This window comes from Sorex araneus, chromosome 10, assembly GCF_027595985.1.
Source record: "Sorex araneus isolate mSorAra2 chromosome 10, mSorAra2.pri, whole genome shotgun sequence".
Lineage (NCBI taxonomy): Eukaryota > Metazoa > Chordata > Mammalia > Eulipotyphla > Soricidae > Sorex > Sorex araneus.
In genome coordinates, this window is record NC_073311.1 from 39,222,153 (window position 1) to 39,243,246 (window position 21,094).

Genomic DNA, 21,094 nt, shown 5'->3' on the forward strand with positions numbered 1-21,094 from the left:
TTAAATTGGTTTTTAAAGACTCTCCTTAAGCAGCAGTAGCTAAGGATGATGTTTTAACTCAGGATTGTGAGGACTTTGTGATATTAATAGATCATGCTTTATTCTGATTTTTAATCAAAAGACTTGAATTAGTAAGACTACATGACCAAAGACAAAATTCTTTAAGGACATGTGCATGTTCTGGAATCTTCTGTGAACTTTTAGAAGGTTTTACACAGAAAAGGGAAATTCTTATCAATCTTTTTGCCTTCCTCCTTTTGGGTTTTTCCCATAGAAATGAAATGTCTTTACATTAAATCTGAACCCAGAAATCAGCTTCTTTTTTTTTATCCTATAAATCTGAAACTACTTACCAGGACATTTGTAGAAACATGGAAAGCATGTCATTTCATTTATACATGCAACAATGCAAATACTTTCTTAGGATTCAAACTATTGACACTCTATTGTCTGAGTATGTGTTCTCAGAGTTGACCCCCTGTAGCTATTGCAGAAGAAAGGTTAAAAAATATTTTTACCATTACCTGAAAGTATCTGATTGTTTTTGAATTGGTGAATAAAATATCTCACTGAATTTTCCTGAAACCAAATTTTTATCTAATTTAATCTGTGTATCAGGAATCTTGTCAGGCAGACTCTTTAAAAGTTTATGTATTTTGCTGTGGTAAAGGGAGTTGTTAGGGAAATTGCCTACTTTTTCTTCTATTAATTACCAAATAGTCACTCCTTTAAATGTTATAGGTTTTTGGATGGTGAAAGTAGCCCCTAACACTTCCCACCAATTTTCAATGCCTTTCAACAGTACTTTGGGAACCAGTGTTTCCACTTGATGGATTAAACAAAAATTTAAGTCATAAATTACTCAGTTCTGATTTGACCATTGGTTAACTTTTAGATTATGTATTTTATAATGATTTTTCTAATCAGCCAAGTTGCCAAATTCTTTTTTTTAAAAAATCTCAGTTTTGAAAGTAATCATGGTAATACTTTCTTCTTCATTTAGCTGAAAACTAATCTCTTAAAGTTCCCTAAATTTCCTGATGCTACCAAATATTCTCTGTGAAAAAGAGAACCTTGGAAGTTGTGCATAGTTTTAAATCATTTTCTTTTCATTAAAAATATTCTGCAATATTTCTAATAATTTCCAACTTGTGACCATCAGAAATTTTGATTCTATATAAGCTTTCACTCCAAGACAGAATTTATGCTCTAATCTCAAATCAGCCAACTGAGATAAGACAAGGATTTTTAATTAGAATTTTAATATGTAATCCAAGTCATTTATAGATTATACACGGAGGTGATCTTCTATGTATTAAATAACTATGTGGAGAATTTAGATAATGTTTAATTTGGTGGAGATACTATTTTCGACATTGCCGGAATTGAGTTACCCGCAACATTTCCAGAGAGTCTCTTAGAAGTTTTATCAGCATGTGGTTTATTGTGTAAATGAATAACCAAATGTGTCTATAGGAAGTTCTGGGAAGAAATTATAAGGAAGTCAGAATACTTTACATATAATATAAAGAGAATATTCTCTTTTCTTTTCATATCTTCTGGGAAACCCAATTTCAGATCCTTCAGCTCAAACTATGTAGCTGAAGAGAGGTAAATAAATGCACAGCAGTTACCACTGCTGTTAGCTTGCCCTTGCTATAGGTAATGAGTAGTGCCCTTCACCTGTGTGTGTATTTCTTAAAAAACTCAGGATAGAAACCAGTTTTATTTTCTCTTTCAAAGAACTATTGACACTTAGTTTTGACCTTTTTCTTGACATTAATTACTGGGGACTGATATGTGATAATGATAAACTTAGGCCTTAGGGACAAAGATGGCCTAGGAGGGTTTCATGAAAATGTTCCTGAGAGAAAAAATGATCTATTTTCCCTACTTATAAAATAAAAAGAAATGTATATTTTTCCAAATACAGGTAACTATTTACACACACAAACACTCACACACGCCCACATACACACTGCAAGAATACAGCCTCTGTTTTTTATCACATACACTACTTCCACTAATGTTGATAACTTTCCACACATGCCTCCAGAAAATAATGGACCCCCCGCTGGGAGAACTGTCTGTATTCAAACATGTTAAGAGCTTATTATTTGAAATCTATTTGGCACACCAAGCTTGGTTTTCTGAAGACAACAGAAGTTGGATAGCAAGATCAAAAGAAACAAACAAGAACCCGTCATAAAAGATGACATCTGGATGAGGTCTGGGTAATGCTCTAATTAAATGAACTTACACCTAAGTCTTATCACACGCTCAGGAGTGAGAGCTTAAATGTCCCTTTTAAACTGCAGCATTAGAGGCAATAGGGTCACCTGGCCTCCGTGCAGCCTATTCCCTCTGTTGAGATCCAGCTCTGTTCTGTACGCACACCTCTCATCTAGTCTGCTTTCTTCTATGAAATGGGATTTACTATTGTGATATTAAAATAATTATGACAAATAAGATTTGTAATTTAAGTGATCTCTTAAACTTACAAAGATATGCGTGTCCTTTGAAATGAGTCTGAAAATCTACTTGTACCACTTAGAAGAGAAAGGCTATATGATATATTTTTTAAATTTTATCGAATCACCGTGAGATAGTTACAAGCTTTCATGTTTGGGTTACAATCACAGAATGATCAAACACCCATTCCTCCACCAGGACACCACAGATATCCCCAGTATACCCCTACCCCTTTCCCACCCTTCCCCTGCCTCCATGGCGAAAGGCTATATGATTATCTTAACTTTGTTCCTTAAAGTTGAGCTTAGTAAGAGCCTTGCATACTTTCTCCTCTTTTAGGTAAAGTCTTTGGCTATGCTTCCTCTCCCTACCTCTATTGTAAAAGCTTTTCCTATGTAAAAATTATAATGCAGACGTATTAGCTGTTACTTAGTAAAGTAATTTTAAATTTGAAAAGAGATTCTAAAGCCCATATTAATTGCCCTAGGTCCTAGTTAAATTAGCATGACTTGAAATGGATTCATAAAGTTGGAGTTTGGGATAAGTAACTGTGAAAAGGGAAAACTATATTTTTCTAGGTCTGTTTTTCTTTTCAAAAAGGGATTTTGAAATTTCAAAATTCAATTTCTTATTAGCATTAAAAATAAGACAAATCTTGCATATTTAGAAGGAGCTGCTGGGTAATACTGAGATTTACACTGCTTAACTCATTACAATCATGAGCTATGCATGGTTAAATCTCCCCTATTGCGCTGAGTATTTACCCTCTGGCTCTGTAAAATGATGCATGAGTGTGGTTTTACAAAGAAATTTTCATAACCATTTTATAGCTTCTGCAGCATACCTACTATGTCAGATTATGCACAGTGATGTATCAACGGTAACAATGAGTGAAATTAGTGTTCATTCTAGAATAAAAAAGTCCAAAATGCTTGTTTTACTAAGTCCTTTGGGAAAGCTAAGTCCACATTTTGTTTAAACTCAACAGCAGCCTACTTTTTCTTTTGTGTTTCCTTCCTTCCTTCCTTCCTTCCTTCCTTCCTTCCTTCCTTCCTTCCTTCCTTCCTTCCTTCCTTCCTTCCTTCCTTCCTTCCTTCCTCCCTCCCTCCCTCCCTCCCTCCGTCCCAATTTCCCTTCCTTCCTTCCTTCCTTCCTTCCTTCCTTCCTTCCTTCCTTCCTTCCTTCCTTCCTTCCTTCCTTCCTTCCTTCCTTCCTTCCTTCCTCCCTTCCTTCCTTTCTCTCTCCCTTCCTTCCTTCCTTCCTTCCTTCCTTCCTTCCTTCCTTCCTTCCTTCCTTCCTTCCTTCCTTCCTTCCTTCCTTCCTTCCTTCCTTCCTTCCATCCTCGCTCCTTCCTTCCTTCCTTCCTTCCTTCCTTCCTTCCTTCCTTCCTTCCTTCCTTCCTTCCTTCCTTCCTTCCTTCCTCCTTCCTTCCTTTCTTCCTTCCCCTGATTTCTAATGGTACTACACAGTCAAATGCAAGACATTAGCCTTCTTTCATTTCTCAGGAGGCAGTTTATTCAATTAATACATAAAGATAAAAGTCAGAATTCATAGTTATTTTAAAAAGGTCCAGGAACTTACGGAATCAAATAGACCTCAGGAAACATAAGGGAGAAATTAAACCAAGTTATTTTTCTTTGGGTATTACTAATTTTGTTATACTACCTTAGGCAAAAATTAGCCACTGGTGAGGCTCTAGGAAGGTAGATAGTTTAGGGGGTCCTGGAGAAAACACAGGGGTCTAGAAAAAAAGTTAAAAAAAAAAAGGATTTCAGCCCTCAGGAAAACAGAAGCCTACTGGTAGCTTTTTGTGCTGAATGTATTCAGTGTGCCACACCCTTATGCAAAAGTTGGGACCCCTTTGGTTTAGGTAACCACATTCATGCTCTGGGAAACATTCTCATGGTTTTTTTGTTTTAATCCTGTTTAGGTCTTTCTTTTAAATTGGCTGCACTTTTTAATCTTAGATGCTCAGGTTTTCTTTTACTAGCTAAGTCTTGCCTGTGCAATCTAATTCTTCATTTCTGGGAGGGGAGGGGGATATTAGTATCAAAATCTGCATTTCAATAAATAGTAGGAAAAGGCCCAGTTTGTAAAAGATACAGGACTAGTTCACGCTGTGAGCTCATCTGCATCATCTCCATTTATTTCTTGTGGGTGATAAGAAGACCTCTGCATTTGACCAAAAAGCACTAGGAAATAAGGAGTTAAAATGAAGGCAGGCTCACTGGTTTGCTGAGATCTGTCAGAGTCTGACTGGCTGGCTACATATCTGTCTCTGGAACAATAGGTACCTGTATTCTGCACGGACTGCTGGGTAGCGCTGACACTCCGGAGGAGACCGTCCTCTGTCTGCGCCTTGCTGGTGAGAATTCCCTATGACAGCTCCACTTTTCAGTGGAGGAGGAAAAAAATATCTGTCTACACTCTTGATGAAGGACAGCGCTTTGATCATTTTTATTCAGGCTTGACTTGGTCGGAGGTTTTAGGTTCTTAGTCTTAAGTCAGCAGTCTCTGTCTCTGTCTCCCTTTTTCTCATTCACACACACACACATACACACACACACACACACAAACACGCGCGCGCGCACACACACGCACACACTCAAACACAGGCACACACACGCACTCACACATGCACACACACGCGCGCGCGCACACACACATACACACACACACACACAAGCACGCGCACGCACACACTTCCACTCCCTCTCTCTCTCTTACTCTTCTGTCTCTCATTTCCCCTGGTAGGTTCTGTGCAGGCAGATGAGTGCCCCAGCTGTAACTGAGGCACAGAGCAATAAACAGAGTGGAGCCAATTTCCACAATGGCAAGAGGGGGCACTGGAGGTGACAACAATGACAAGGACCCGAGGAGCATCGTTCTGACAAGTTTTAGGTAAGGAAATCTTCATGCCCCCGTTGTTTAAAATTTTTGCATCCTGGCAGCAGAGGTTTATACGATCTCCAATGGGAAATGTTTTCACGAGGGTGTCATCTGTGCTGTTGCTTGCCTGCAAACCTGTATTCTTAGGGCTTTGTGTTACTAGAATCATCCGGAGGTGAGGTGGGAGCGGAGCTGGGCGGAAGGGTGAGCTGCTTTTTATGTCTGTCTGATGACATTTATCATGCTGTTTAAATTCATAGCTGAGAAAAAAAATCTGTTTGATGATAGTTAGCAATGTTTTGTGCAATGTAGAGCATATGGCTGAGTAGAATTCAAGTGATGCTCTTTCATTCTTAATTTGTAATTATTTTTACACTCAACTGTACTGAGGTCAGAGAGTTTTAAAAATTAATGAGATTCCCCGTGGAGTTCAAATAGTAATGTCTACGTGAGCGGCCACAAAATAAAGATAGGAGTCTGTGAGTATATTTTAACGTAGGTTTAATTGTCCTATTTTGAACATTTGAAGCATATGAATTGTATAATAGTTTAAGGAAAGTAAACTCTTTTGGAATATCTGTTCTTAAAAGATCTTTTAATGAGTTGGAGAAATTTGTGTCAAAACTAGACTGTAGAAAATGAATATTTGGGGGGATTGCTCAAACTTAATAGACTTTCTTATTATTGCAAAATGGAGAATATAATATACTTTCTAGGAAATGACAATGAATGAACCACATGTTAACAAAATCTGCAAATGTGCTTTTTGTCTTTACTAGTAGATTAAAATGCAGGAGGTATTTGGGTGAAAAATTGCTAGCATGAACAAAGAAGCAAGTGTACACATAGATGAGAATTCTTTGTCACAAAAATGAGTCCAGGGCAGGGAATTAGGAGGATAGGTGATTCTTCCATTCTCTGCGCTCCACAAAAGGTTTGAGACCAGACATTTAAAATTGTGCCCCAAACTTTCATTTCCCACAATTTAAAAGCATTGTTTATGTTCCTGATATAGCACATTGTTTAAATGAGGGGAATTGAAAAGCAGTTTGAGTATACAGTAATCGGGGCTAAAGATGCTTTTTATCCGGAGTTCCCCATTTACAAAACCCATTCTGAGCTTCCTGTGATATATTGTTATGTAAATACGGTGCAGCCAGGGAAAGCAGTACTATGGAGATTCAATTTACTTTGAAAGTTGTTCATTATAGCTGAGATGAATGTTATTTATTTGATGTGATTCAAAGGCTGGAAATGACTTTTTCATTGTGGTGCCTTTTGTAATGGGTGCAGGGTGATCTAATCTTTTTAATTTTGGCTTTCACACCAGTGGAGATGAAAAGAGATCTGAACTCATTTATCGGTTGCTAGGTCCTTCTGGAGACCCAAGTCCTGATCTTCGTTGCCATGGCCAGTTCGACCTCCGTCTCTGTGGTTTTGGAGACTTAGGCAATCTTTTTTGATTTTTTTTTTTAATTGAAGAGCATGTACCTTGATTTATGTCCAAAATTGTGGCCGAATGTCTTTGTTTGCTTGTGATAAACGGGCGCCGAACAATTCATCAGTCCTTACAAGTAAACACCGCTGTCCCACTAAAAATGTTTTGTTCTGAGTTAATGAAATGGAACAAGGCAGCCTCCACAAACAGCTATCTTTTATTGTGGAGGGGGCCTCTAAAACTTGGCGCAAAGTGGAGGAAATTGTCATTAGTGGTGATTGGGGGTGATAGGCTTTAGGGGGGTTGCAGAAGAGAGGGGAAGCCTTCCTACCCTGACTTTCTTTGCAGTTGAGGCTGCCTATGGAGCAGACCTTGTGAGATGCCTGGTTGCGGCCAGGCTAGTCAGAAGTAAGGAGGAGTTTCTCCTATGGGGTTGGCATCCCCTTGCGAACTGCCAAGTGCAAGGCAAAACCAGGCAGACGTGTTGCGGTTGTTGCTTTCAGGCTCATGCTTTTTTTTTTTTTTTCCGTCTTCTTTTTCCTTTTTTTTCTTTTTTGAGGAAAAGTTGTATCCAATACTGGTGACTCTTAGGAATGTTCTGCCTGTGGGCGATTTACTAGTCCCTGGGCATGCTGGCATGCTTGCGTTCTAGAACCTCGTTAGAGAGCTGCGCTGTGATTAAGAGGCAGTGGGGGGTATACAGCTGTGCTTAGCAGATGAGACCTCCTATATTTCCTGTTCCCTCAAATAATACAGCTTCATTGATGCTGCTCGGAACTTACCCTGTGCTGATAAAATGGTGATGACAAAAACAGGGGCTGGAAGAGGTATTAGAAGCACCCTCAGCTTTCTTTCTAGAGATTGTAGCTTTGAAGGGCAGCTTATTTTTTTAAATAGTAATATGCTAATGGTTTTATCATAAATGACCAGCACTGAGTTTCTGCAGAAAAAAAAAAGGGTTCCATAAGAAGTAGTTTCTTCATCAAATTAAAAGGTAAAAATGAAACGTCTTTAAAAGTGCAATTTGCCAACTATATATGTATTTCTTGCCAGTAATTTTAGAAAATTGCTTTCTAAAATAAAACTACTTAAAACACATAATGTGCCTTTTTATATAGTAAATAAGGTGTTTAAAGAAGACTGTCTTTGAAAATTACATAGTCATTTTTCTAAAGATTGTTTAGCTTTTGTAAGCAAATACAATAAGGTAGTTGTGTTATCTTTCAGCCCTGAAAATAGGCAGGTTTTTATTTTTTAAAGAAAAGTATTTGGGGGGGGATCAAGAAAAAATTTCTTTATCTGCTTTATGTTGATTTTACTGCTAGAGCTGGTAAGAACTGGGATTAGGCGATGTGGAAGGTCTCTGAGTCTTGAAGAATCTTCATAGATTACCAGTTTTCTTGGAAGAATGCATAAGGATGCTATTATTAATGTAATTGCACCAATTCTACTAATGTTTAGCTCCTTTTGTAGAGCAGCAGTTAAAAGTTTTATGGTCTATTGTACAGGTAATCATTGTGGCTGGAAGTAATATCCCAAAAAATGAATGTTTGAAGGTAGTTTTTTGAGACTGCTGCTTTAGCACCTTATTAAGACTGGGGTTTGTAAAACTCCATTCTCTTTCTTCACTTGACTTTCTTATTTAAGGTCTTCTTACAAGTAATACTTAAATGGATGTTTACTTCACAAGAAATTTAATTCTAGGTAATTGAAGGCAATTATTCCCTGCTATACGCTATACGGTATGTATGAATGTGTATGAACATATTTTAATATAGGATGACTTATAACTATCACATTGTGTTTTGTTTTGCTGTTATTTCAAAGAATTTAAGTGAGTATTGGATAGTGCTCAATTTCCTGAAATGATTAAATTCAGTCTCTAAAGAATCTGGAGAAAAGGGCTGTAATGACATTTTGATGACTTTCATTTTAAGGTGTAATAGAAATTGAGTGAAATATTTTAATAGCTATTCTCTAATATCTCATTCCAAATACAATGTTTTTATTGCTCATTCTAGCTTACAATTTTCTGGTGGTAATAATGTTGGCTGGTAATTGTCTCTTACATAGAAATCATTTTATCCTTATGTAAAAGTTATTTCAGAAAAGTCTTCATGCATTTATTTCAGCTGAAGCAATTGAATTGAACTCTTGAGATAAAACAGTGAGTATTTCCAGATTCCTCTATTATAATTTGGTAGTTTTTTAATAGAATTAGTTGTATCTTTAAGGGAGAAAAAAATTATATAGATATATGGATATAATTAGGTATATCCATATATCTGTATATGAGTTTGTGGTTTAAAGAGAAAGCCAAAGAGGCTAGGGAAGGTTTAGAGAAAAAAAGCAATAAATATTATGTGTTATCATATCAATGGCTTTGTTTTTATACAAAATGCATTTTAAAAATTTTAAATGGGCTGAAAAATAAAATATGTGTATGGAAATTTGCAGTTGTTAAATTTCAGTTTTACTAAATAGGTAAATTCTGATATAAGCTTAATATGATAGTTGCTAATGTTACCAGGAATGTCTACACCTCAAATCTTTTGGGAAATGTAGACACAAGTAAAGTTAATCACATAGCTTTAAAAGAATCAAATCTTTGGGGAACTAGAGTTGTGACATATTAGATCAATTTTCATGTAAGTCAAAATGAAATATTTAAATCAGCTTTTCTCTGCAAGTTACTCACAGAGCCATTAACTTCTAGACTGAGTTGTTTTAAATGCTAATTAGAAAAATTTTATTCAATTTAATTGATTATAGTGAACATTAAAAGTTAGATTGTGGTGTTATTGCTAAATTAACACACCAGTGCAATTTTTATTAAAGTAAAATTGAGTTCTAGTTTATTCTTCTCTCCTAAAATGCTCACTAAATTTCCCTCAGTTTGCTTTCTTTTTGTAATTAATATTCTTTTTCATATTCCAGTCTTGCAGAGTAATTGGTTACTACAATACTTTTGAGCTTTCTCTTTTAGCGTGTTATGGATTTTAACTGTAACCTAGAAAGTTGTCTTGACTTAGAAGATATTTGTCTGACCTGTTTGGCTTGCACTATGGGAGCTTAAAACTTGTTTTATTAGAAATTATACAAAAAGTTCTAGAAAATTTGAGATAACCTTGGAGGGTGGGTGATATTTGGATATCACATTTTCCCAATTACAGCAAGTTAATATCATTAAGTAAAATATTTATTACAGTTTATTTTCCCCAGAGTAGTTTGCCAAATGCAAACCTCTGATTTCTACTGAGTATTACCTAGAAAATATAAAGATCTGGATGGGGGAGCTTTTAAGCAGTTACTGAAGTAATCACCACAATGCTTGTGCTGTTAATTCTAGCCTGTCAGCAAAGACATATGGGAAAATTTTATCATCTGTATTTTGTGTCTAGTAAACTCAGGGTTCCAACAACAGGTTTTAATTTGTATTGCCATTGGGAAAAAGTGCTTTCAATTGAAGAGTAACAGAATGATATAAGAAACTAAAACCATGATAATGAGTATAGTTATCTACTCAGCCCTAAGTTATAATTAATGGAAGTGTTTAAAGTTTTTGCATATTTCAAAATGTGAAATTTGTTTTTGCTTATTACTATTTATAATTTCTTTATCGAGATGTCCTTTAATGATTCATAATGACCCTGAGTTTGTACCAAGTTCTAAAACTGCTAGACTTGATTTTACATCATAAACTGAACAGAAACTTTTAATATCCTTAATAATAATTCTAAGTCATGACTTATGTTTTTAATTTTTCTCGGCTTTATTCTATCATTGTATACCTATGATTCTTGAATTTCCTCTATGTTTCTGACAATTACATCCACAGTCTAAATGCAAAGACTAAAACATACTGTAAGACTAAGAGTTCCTTAGAGAAAGACAAGGTAACATTCCATGGTCAGGAACATGTGGTATATAATTAACACTCGCCAGGGTTTTAACATAGTTACAGTAAGTTAAATATTAAATTTTCAGGAAATATCTAGAGAAGAATACCAAGTGCTTGAAATATGAAGTTTTTGAAATACAAAACATAGAAATCAAGTAAATTATTGTACAAACATTCTCCTTTTTGATGATAGCTTACCATTAACCATTAATTTCGTATTCACTATTTGCCAGATTTTACAGGCTAGTAAAGTGTCACTAGTAATTCATATATCATCTGCTAATCACATTTAATCTATACCACTTTAGAACTTGGATTTCTCATCTGTTTTTTAAATGGATTAAAATATGTTCTAGTTATGTATTTTAATTTAGAAAAACATACTCATGAAAAGTAAAAATATGTTTTTAGATGTTATCTGTTGATATAAATGCACCTAAAAAGTGTTGCCTAAATGCATTCCTTTTTTTTTAAACTATTCTGTTGATGCTACAGCAAACACTAAATTGGGTTTTATTTCTGCTTCTTACATTATTTTATACTCTGATTATATTAATTAACTGCTAACATGGTTTTTTTTCTATTTTCTGGCCAGTATGTTAAGGTTTTTACCTTTATTTTTAATCTAATACTTTCAAATACTAGAAGAGTAATGTCACTATCTTTGGTTGTATATGAAGAACTGAGACACTGAGACTGAGAATTTCAATAACTCTTAGGGAATATCTGAAATGATATAAAATTAAAGTCTCTCAGACTCTATTCATTCCTCCAGTTATTCAGCAAATATTATTGAGCCTCTGTGATGTCCCTATTTCAATCAGGTTTTTGAGAATAAAGCAGTGGATCTCAGAGTCACATCTCTGCACTTAAAATAGGGCTCACAACCACCTTACTGTTCTTTCAATATTATACCCCTTGGCATCCCTGGATTCCCCAGTAAATAGTAAATAATTAAAAATTTTAAGTTTCACATCTTTATTTAGACTTCTTGTCATTTGGATTTGGTCTCTCTCCAACTGCATTAGTACTAATCTCTGAATACAAATTTTCTTACAGTAGGAAGTTATTCTTAGTATTCTCTCAGAGTTTATCTTATGCTTTCTGTGATCCACCCTGGACCTGAAGCACTTTTTGCACTACTTTGTCAGTGCCCTCCTCTACCACCCCCTCCCCTTGGGTTAAAACCCAGGACATGCACAGAGCCTAGTCTATCTTGTATTTGTACTAATCTCTTTACACATAACATTCGAAACATCTAAAGTGACTTCGAGTTTAGACAATCTTCAGGGAACCATCAGTACAGTAAGAGAAGAGGCTTGGAAATAAGAGGTCCTCTGCTTAACTCAGTGCCCGTCAGAGACAATGTACTTAATACACCTCTGAAATTGGGAAAAAGGGACCAGAAGTATGCAGAAGAGAAGGAAGGACTGATAAAAGGGGAAGCAAACAGGGAAAAGAAAAGCAATATACCTACATTTACAGAACAAAGATGTCAAAGATCTTTAAGTATTTCTATTACTGACAGATATCCTAACTATTGAGTATAGAAATGACAATTTTCACTTTTAAATATACGTTTGCTGCTTTTTTGGAATCACTGCTCTTTCCAACATAAATATTCCAGGTACAGAACAGTAAGAATACAGTCATCTTATATTTGTGTATGTTTTCTTTCACTACTCAGATCCGTGACACAGCTGACCCTAGTTGGCTTTAGTTGTTTTATGCTTTGTATGATTATTTCCTCTAGTCCTTAGATGTTATTCAGTATCTTAGCTAACCACTCACCTCCACACAAAAAAAAATCCCCTTAACCATCATGACATTTTATTATTTAACTCTTTCCTGTTGAACTTTCAGTATTGAAATCCTACTGCAACTCTGTTTCCAAAAAGGAGTTTTAGTTTTGTGTCATTTTATTTTTCATTCAATTGTATATTCAAAAGTAACTTTGACATCGCAAGAGAAGCACTTATATCTATATATTTTGGCACCTCTTAAACCAAGTATTCAAGGAAAATGCTCTGCATTATAGAAATATCCCAGCCGACATTTCATGAATCAACAACTACAGTTGACCTCTGCTATGGAGCTGTTTTACTGACCACAAAAACACTGACTTATACACATACATAGTAAGACAGAACAAGCTTTAAGGAAGTACGAATAACATGCAAATCAACAGTATATTATTTTCCCTAGATAAATCAAGTTAGAAAGTTTGGTCTTGAGCTGTTGAACCGGTTACGCACAGTTAGCCTGTGCATACCCTCCTAAGTCAGAGGGGCATATTCTGCTGACAGGGCCCCTTTATTCTGTTGTCATTTGAGGAAAAGTGAGGGGGGACTTTTATCTTCAGTCAGGGGGTCTTGAGCTATATCCTTCTTCCAAGAAATACGGATTTTCTGCAGTCTGTATTGTAATAGTAGCAATCAAATAGTGTGTGAGAATTCCAAAAGACAAACCTGTACTCCACACGCTTATCGCATGCTGTGTTGATGTTGGTAAAATGCAGAGGATGAACTTCTCTCCCCTTTAACCCTAACTTGCTATGGTCCTTTCATTTTGACACTAATTTCAGGCATGAACCTTGGCACTTAGCTACAGTGTGTAATTGGTGGTGTCTCACTGCCACCTGGGTGCACAATGCAGCACAATATTTAGCCCCTACGATTTGCCATAAGAACATACCACAAGCAGTTGGAAAGGGAAATATTTAATCAGCCAGTTTGCTCACTGTAGTCTCAATCAGTTGAGTCATTAAAGATTTCTATTTCTTCTAAATTAACAGGTTGTTTGGTTGCTGTGAAGAGAAAACCTTCAGCTTCCTCTCGAATTCACATCATGGAATTTCAGGACATAGCTTATCAGTTTGAGTGTTAATTGATGAGATATAAAATGTGCTAAGTTAATAACTCATTTTTAATGAAAAAATTTTTAACTTCCTCTCTTTTGTTGGTTCACCGTGAGCTTAATATGAAAAAGGCTATAAGTGACGCACGAATAATACCATTCCTTTTTTAGGCATGCTGTATGATGATGCTGTTGATCTTTAAAGAAATTCCATTTGGTGACATTTACAAAAATAGTTTTACGTTAGCACTTTTAATTTTAATTTAAAAAAGAATGAAAAAATTTTCAAGTGACAAGAAAGTCACCTAGTAGGTGTGCACTTATGTAACAAAAAACAAAATCTACCTTACCTATCATCGATGATGGTGTATTACTCAGTCCAGGGCAACCAATGGTCTTGGCAAGTAGAAAAACGACAATAAAATTTTCCGTATAGGCAGAACATAATCTTAAAAAGTGAATTATATTTTCAAGTGGTGATTTTAAAGTATCAATGAGTTTTGAATCCATAGTTCTTTTTTTTTTTTTTTTTTTTTGCTCTTTGGGTCACACCCGGCAGTGCACAAGGGTTACTCCTGGCTCTGCACTCTGGAATTACTCCTGTAGTGCCCAGGGGCCCATATTGGGGTGCTGGGATTTGAACCCGGGTCGGCCGCGTGCAAGACAAACACCCTGCCCGCTGTGCTATCACTTCAGCCCCAATTCTTTACTTAATTGTGCTAATGCAATATAGAATGCAATGTGTATTCAATACTCACAAATCCAGTGAGAATTCTAGTTAACCTAGTATCCTCATTAATTTAGTTACTCACTGGATTTCAAATATTTATGAACATTTTTACCGCTTCCAGTAAATTATTTCTATGACAGTTTTATTTAGCGCTTTTTTTTTTTGGCTATCGAAATACAAAAGCAACTGGCGTTACATATAGCAAAAAAATTGGGTTTTTGCCGAAAATTTTATTTACAGTTCTGGATTTCTGAATGGTTTAGGAAATTAAAATTTTTTATTTTAAGTTACATAAAAATTGGTATGGCATCGGATATTTTTAGTTAAAATTGTTGCCCTTTTACTCAATATTTATGGTTATTTCCATGAACTTAGGAGGCCTTCAAATCATTTGCTCAGTTACTTAATTAACTCCTCCACCTCCCTTAATTATCCAGTTTGGTCAATGTTGTGGAAGGCACTGGGGAAGATTTTATACAAGGAGGAAATGTGATCTTTCACTCATTAGCTGCAGCATAACTGGAGAAATAAAAACTTTAAAGAACAAATTGGCTAATATAATAAAATCACTAATCTAACAAAATTATTCTCAGCAATCATACTCCATGCTGTGAAGGTAGAAATAAACTTCCCATTGGCAGAAAGTGCTCCTAACAATCAAGTACAGTTTTTTTTGGTTCACAATATTATTGACCTTTTTTGAATGCATGATGAGAACATTCAGAATTAAAGTTCTTGAAAATAAATTTTATGATTTTGATTAATTTCACCAGCAATGATTTTTTTAATGAGGAGTTAAAACATTGTGTCACATTAATTTAACCTCACACTTTGCAAATATACTACTTTGTTGAACATTTGTGATTAAATATGTATGTGGAAGATGAGAATTTATTTTTGTCCTTCCTGAATTTAGTAGTACGCTTGCAAAATTTAGATATAAATATAAAGCAAATTTTGTGCGTTTGTTTTGTTTTATACTTAAACTTCCTTACCAATTTGAGAAGATAGGCTAAATAGATTTTGTGCCAGGGTAATAGATTTTATACCAGGGTAATCTTTTAAAATATGTTTTTAACAACATCTCTTTATGAAGAATTCAGTTTATACCTTTGCGCGCCCAGCACAAATATTATACCAACTCCCATGCAGACAAAAGTACTGTTCCAAATAAAACCTAACATTAAGAAAAGAGTTGTGGGATGATTACGTCTTAGTCTCTATTGGCTATAAAAGTTTAGAACTTTAAAGTAGAATCAACTTTGGGGCTGGAATGATAGCACAGTGGGTAGGGCATTTGCTTTGCATGCGGCCAACCAGGGTTCAATTCCCAGCATCCCATATGGTCCCCCAGCACCGCCAGGAGTAATTCCTAATGATGGAGATCAAAGCTTTGGTCATTTCTGACTTCTTCACTTAAAAACAGGAAGAATTGCATAATAAAAAACACACCTATTGCTGCCAGATACGGCCAATGGACTGTATATGGCATCCACTTAGTTGGGGAAGACAGATGTCTTATTGTTAAGAATTGGAGAGGGGGAGTTTAGCTTAAGGATTAATTGGCCGTCATATCCTGTTATGAAGTAGAGGCACATCATAGGGAGACTGAGACAAAGATTACTTAAGGAGCCCTACTCAGAGAAAAAATATCAATATCCGTTCTAACTCTCAAGTCACAGTGTCTTTGGGAAGCAGGAATCATCATTCTCCTGTCTAAACAGATAATGAGAACAGAGAACCTCTATACCTTCTCCTCAGACTTGCGAAGGCCAGTTGGATTTCTATTGCTCCTTACTACCCTTGCCACCTACCCCAAATCCCAAAGGGTGATTTGGAATATGAATATTCAAGACATAGGGATATGAGTAATAGGTTCACCTATTACTCAGTTTCTCTTTTACCTTGCTAGGTCTCTTTGTTCATTTTCTTCCTATTTAATTTTAATTTCATATCCCCCCAAATGAATATATGTGCATCTGGACATTCTGATCTGTATGGGGTAACCAACAGAGAGTAATGCACATATCAAGAAGCTCATTCTTTACAGTTTAACTTTGGCATAACTTGCTCATTGTCATCTGGGTCTTGGCCTCACAAAGTGATTAATGGTGAGATTCTTGTGGCAAATACAACTTATTATGTTTTAATTTGCATATTTAATATAACTTGTAGTTATAGTATGGTGCCACATTATTGTCCAAGAGCTCAAAGCCTTTTTTTGCAGCTATGGTGGATCTATATTGTATCTTATCAGTCATCAGTGAATGACAGTTTCTAAGTTTAAATGCATTTAGGCTACATTAATTGGTCTTGATTTCTGTCATTCTGTATATGGAGTTTTAGTGATCTGAGAGTGTTAAATTTCTTTTTGAAAATCTATCACTCTAATATTTAGCACACACTTTGAAGAGAGGATTATTAGAACATAGACATTTTTGATTGATTTTAGGGATAGTATGTGTTTAATTTTCTTCACTCAAATTTCCTTTTCTTATTCACTTTGGGATTGTGGGTTAAGCAGTAGCTGTTGTGACAGAAAGCTCATGTAGTCTTTGGAATCAAATCTATTAGACTCGAGTCCCAGAATGGCAATTATCTTGAATCAATTATTTGACATTCTTGAAACACATTTTCTTCCTTTGCAATAAGGATACTAATACCCACTGAAATATCAATATTTTAACCATTTCCTACATGCCAGGCATCATACCCACATAGGCTCTAAAACAAGTACTATTATAATAAATAACCATGTTAAGGTCTCAGAGATAAGGAAAACCTACCCCAAAGCACATGTAATGGTTAAGTAATAGAGCCTAGAATTGATTCTTTTATTTCCATAGTTTTTTTCAGGAAAAGACTTGCATGGTCAAAAGGTAGATACATACTGTATCTAATTACTTTCCAGAATGTCATTTCATTTAGACTCTTGACCATGAGAAGCAGTTTTAATGCTGCAAATTTTTATTTTGCTATGTGGCAGAATTGCAAGCTGATGCTGTTTGAGAGTATGTTTTAAGTGGCCATGAAGAGCTATGTGGTATGAGAGCTGCTTTATACTCTTTTTAAAGATGGTGATGATGCTCCCATCTTGATAAGGACTACTACTTTTCAGTACATATTCTGGTCTGTTGCATGGAACTGAATGCAGTTCTGCAAGGCAATCATTATACCATAGATGAAGAATAGATGCAATTTTCAGATAAAAACTGCCATTTTTTGGAAGAAGACTTGTAGTCTATTAAAAACTAATATTTATGATTTGACTATAATAAAAATAGATAATTATTTACTTGGAATATAAAACTTTCATCCTATTATAACTTTGTCTACTCTCATTCCTTGTTCATAAGACACTGCTAACTTCAACTTGTACTTCATCCGAAGTCTCTTGAAGTCTGTGGGATGCCCGTGTGTATAGAATACGGAAATAGCTCAGTGCCTTTGGTTAAGAATAACGTGTCAGTTTTCTTTTCTTGCTTTTGTGTGCTATCTGGAGCTCACCCATGCATGGTGTTCCAGTTGACTTCAAAGGCAAGTCTATGGTTGGATTAGCTCCACAGGACAGAGAGCAAGGTAAGAAATAGGCTTAGTGCTTTCAAGGCCCACTGGGGAGCTGATAGAATGAAGCAATGTGGTTACCAAACTGATTTGTATTTGTGTCGTCAAGGAAGAGCAGGTGAATTTGCCTAATTCTTTTTTTCTTTTTGTCACTATTAAGAATCATTTAAAAAAACTACCAAAATATAGTACAGTAGGTAGGGTGCTTACCTTGCCCACGACCAACCTGGATTCAATCCCCAACATTCGATATGATCCCTCAAGCCCAGCCAGGAGTGACTTCTGAACACAAAGCTGGGAATCAGCCCTAAGCAGCACCAGGTGTGGCCCCAAAACAATAAAAAAAAAAGATAACCAGACACTATTTTTAAAAAGTTTGATTTAGAGCTACGTGCTTTGAGCTCTTAGAGAGTTTTTGGAGGTTGAATCAAAGAGATACAGATAATTTAAATTTAAGTGCTTGAAGGCATAAAATATACAAAAATCATGGTATTACCCAAAATGAGTGGAATGAAACATTGTTGCGTTTGAGAAATAGAAGCTAAGATGTGTTGCCAGCAGATAGACTTCTTACAAAAACACTAATCAAGGCATTGCAAAGGGAAGGTTGGAAGAAGATTGAATGAGTTGGAGACATCATCACAAAATTGGAGCACACTGGTTAGATGGCTGAGAAATGATTGGGTGACGACTTTAAGAAGATTTGCCTGAAAGTAATATGGTAGAGGGAGGGTTTAAATATAAAATAGAGGAGCAGCTGGAATTCCCACGTAAATTGTGAAGCTAGGAAAGCCTACACAATAAACCATCAAGGAAACCTAAGAAGGATGTAGACCTGGTGAAGTTCAAAGAAAACTGGAGAAATTAAACTAGTAATTCTGTCATATTGTGATAATAGAATGTAAAAGCAGATGAAGACACTGCTTTACAGAAGTGAAAGAATCAGATGAAGGAAGTCACAATTATCCAGATAAGTAGTAGTCCTGGAGTCCTGGCCTAAAACTATAGATATGATGTTAAAATTAAAAAAGGAACCAATGAGAGCAATTGTGAGGGAAATAATAATAACAACAACAACAACAACAACAATAATAAAGAAAATAACTAACACCAAAAATCTAACACACTAGCAAGTAGGATAAAATAGGGAGGCATTAAACACAGTTGGAAGTCTTAGCTTCTTTGCTAGAGAAATTTCAGAAAGCATGAGTGAGTGAGGGCATGCAGCAATCCCAGCGCACCAAACATTCCATTGCATTCATTGTCATGAAGGACAAAGAAAATAAGGTTATTTCTTTGCTCTTTGATTTATTCTGTTTTGTCCGCAGGGTCACACCACACGCACACCAGCTTAATTTATAAGAACCTAAAGCACTTTTTAATTTCCTAGCTCTGACCCCCGCAGAGTTCTTTGAGATCATTTATTGTGGTATTGTCTAAGGGAGACACAACTGAAATTGTTGTCTGTGTGGTCACCAAAGGCAGAGACTTAATATTGTTGAGTCTTAGATGGAATCTCAACTGTGGTTATGTTGTTCTAGTGAATAAAGTAGAAATAGAAATGAATCATTTGTCTCCAAAATTTGGCATTCTGGCTTTGCTTTCAAAGATACTGGCATGTGTACTGTGTCTGGAACAATCCTGTTTTGATTTGTCATCAAACATTTGGTATTGAAAAACAATATTGAAAGAAAAGATTTGAAAGGGTAAAATATATTGTCAGATCCAAAGGAGCTTTTTGTTTGAGTAAAAACACAAGGATTATGGGGATTGCTATCTCTTCATAATTATTACCAATAGAAATTTGTCTCCTGGCATCTATAGCATCATTTTGTGACTTTAGGCTTTGACTTCTCCAAGCATGTTTTTATTTAATTTCCAAAAAATTAGAAAATATAACAGGATTTTCAGTCATAGTTTTCTTTTAGCTGGAAATTCTGAAAGAGGAAACCATCAAGTAGAAGCACAATTCTAATGAAGATTCATTGAGAGGAGGGATTTTTTCAAAATCAGTAGGCTAGGTAGTTACAAGCCATGAAAAGCTCAATCTTAGGGGCTGGAGCGATAGCACAGTGGGTAGTAGGGCACTTGCCTTGCATGAGGCCGACCCGGGTTCGATTCCCAACATCTCGTATGGTCCCTTGAGCACCTCCAGGAGTAAGTTCTGAGTGCAAAGCCAGGAGTAACCACTGTGCATCACCAGGTGTGACCCAACAAGTAAAAGGCAAAAAAAAAAAAAGCGCTCAATTCTTTTCATATTCAGATGGACCTTTCTTAACGATGCCCTGCTATTTCTTTCTGGTGTAGGAGATTTTATTTTTATTTATTTATTTATTTATTTATTTACTTTTTGGGTCACACCCGGCAATGCACAGGGGTCATTCCTGGCTCATGCACTCAGGAATTACCCCTGGCGGTGCTCAGGGGACCATATGGGATGCTGGGATTCAAACCCGGGTCGGCCGCGTGCAAGGCAAAATAAATGCCTTACCCGCTGTGCTATCACTCCAGCCCCTGGTGTAGGAGATTTTAAACTGTAGAAAGTTAAGTACACACATACTTGTCATCAATAAATAAATTAGATTTCATATTGAATGCCACATCATATAACATGCACACCTATTTCAAAGGCATTTAAAATAAAATATAATCAATCTGATCATAATGGACAGGGTTTAAGTAGAAGTTGAAGAGATACTGGTGCATGCTCAACTTAAATTGATGAGCAACAGGATGACAGTGCTACAGTGCTATGGTAATTTTATAAAATCTTATTTTTCTGATATGCTAGGGAGATTTAATAAAAAAATGAATCTGACCTATTTTATTCCATATTTTATTTGCTAAAAAGCACCTGTATCCCTACCACAAACACACACACACACACACATGCACGCATGCACACACACCCACGCGCACGAACACACACACACACACACACACACACACACACACTCACAGAGGGAAGGATCAGGGATGGTGCACAGAAAGTTTTCTCCAAGGTATAAATGGAAGGAAAAAAGAAAGGACAAATGAAAGAGGGCAAAAGTGCATAGGTGGAGTAGCCATTTCCAGAGTCTTGGCTGAATTTGCATTGCTCTGGGTTGGCATTCAAGCCAAATAGTTATTTGATCAAGTGTATTTCCCTCATTCTCTCATCCTAAAAGTCCTCCAACTTGTCCTTGTCCCTGTCTATTTCCTCTCTGATCTCTTTCTTCTGCTCTCATTCAAATGTTTTTAAACG

The 21,094-nt window shown here is 36.0% G+C and overlaps 1 long non-coding RNA gene across 1 annotated transcript in view; it reads left to right on the forward strand.

The window, feature by feature from the left end:
* Window positions 1–4,742: 4,742 nt before the first annotated feature.
* LOC129399181 (uncharacterized) overlaps window positions 4,743–21,094 on the forward strand; it is a 107,204-nt gene continuing 90,852 nt past the window's right edge. Inside the window, exons 1-2 of the long non-coding RNA XR_008626970.1 lie at window positions 4,743–4,837; window positions 5,227–5,373. This is a non-coding gene — a long non-coding RNA (uncharacterized LOC129399181). The remainder of the gene's footprint in view (window positions 4,838–5,226; window positions 5,374–21,094) is intronic.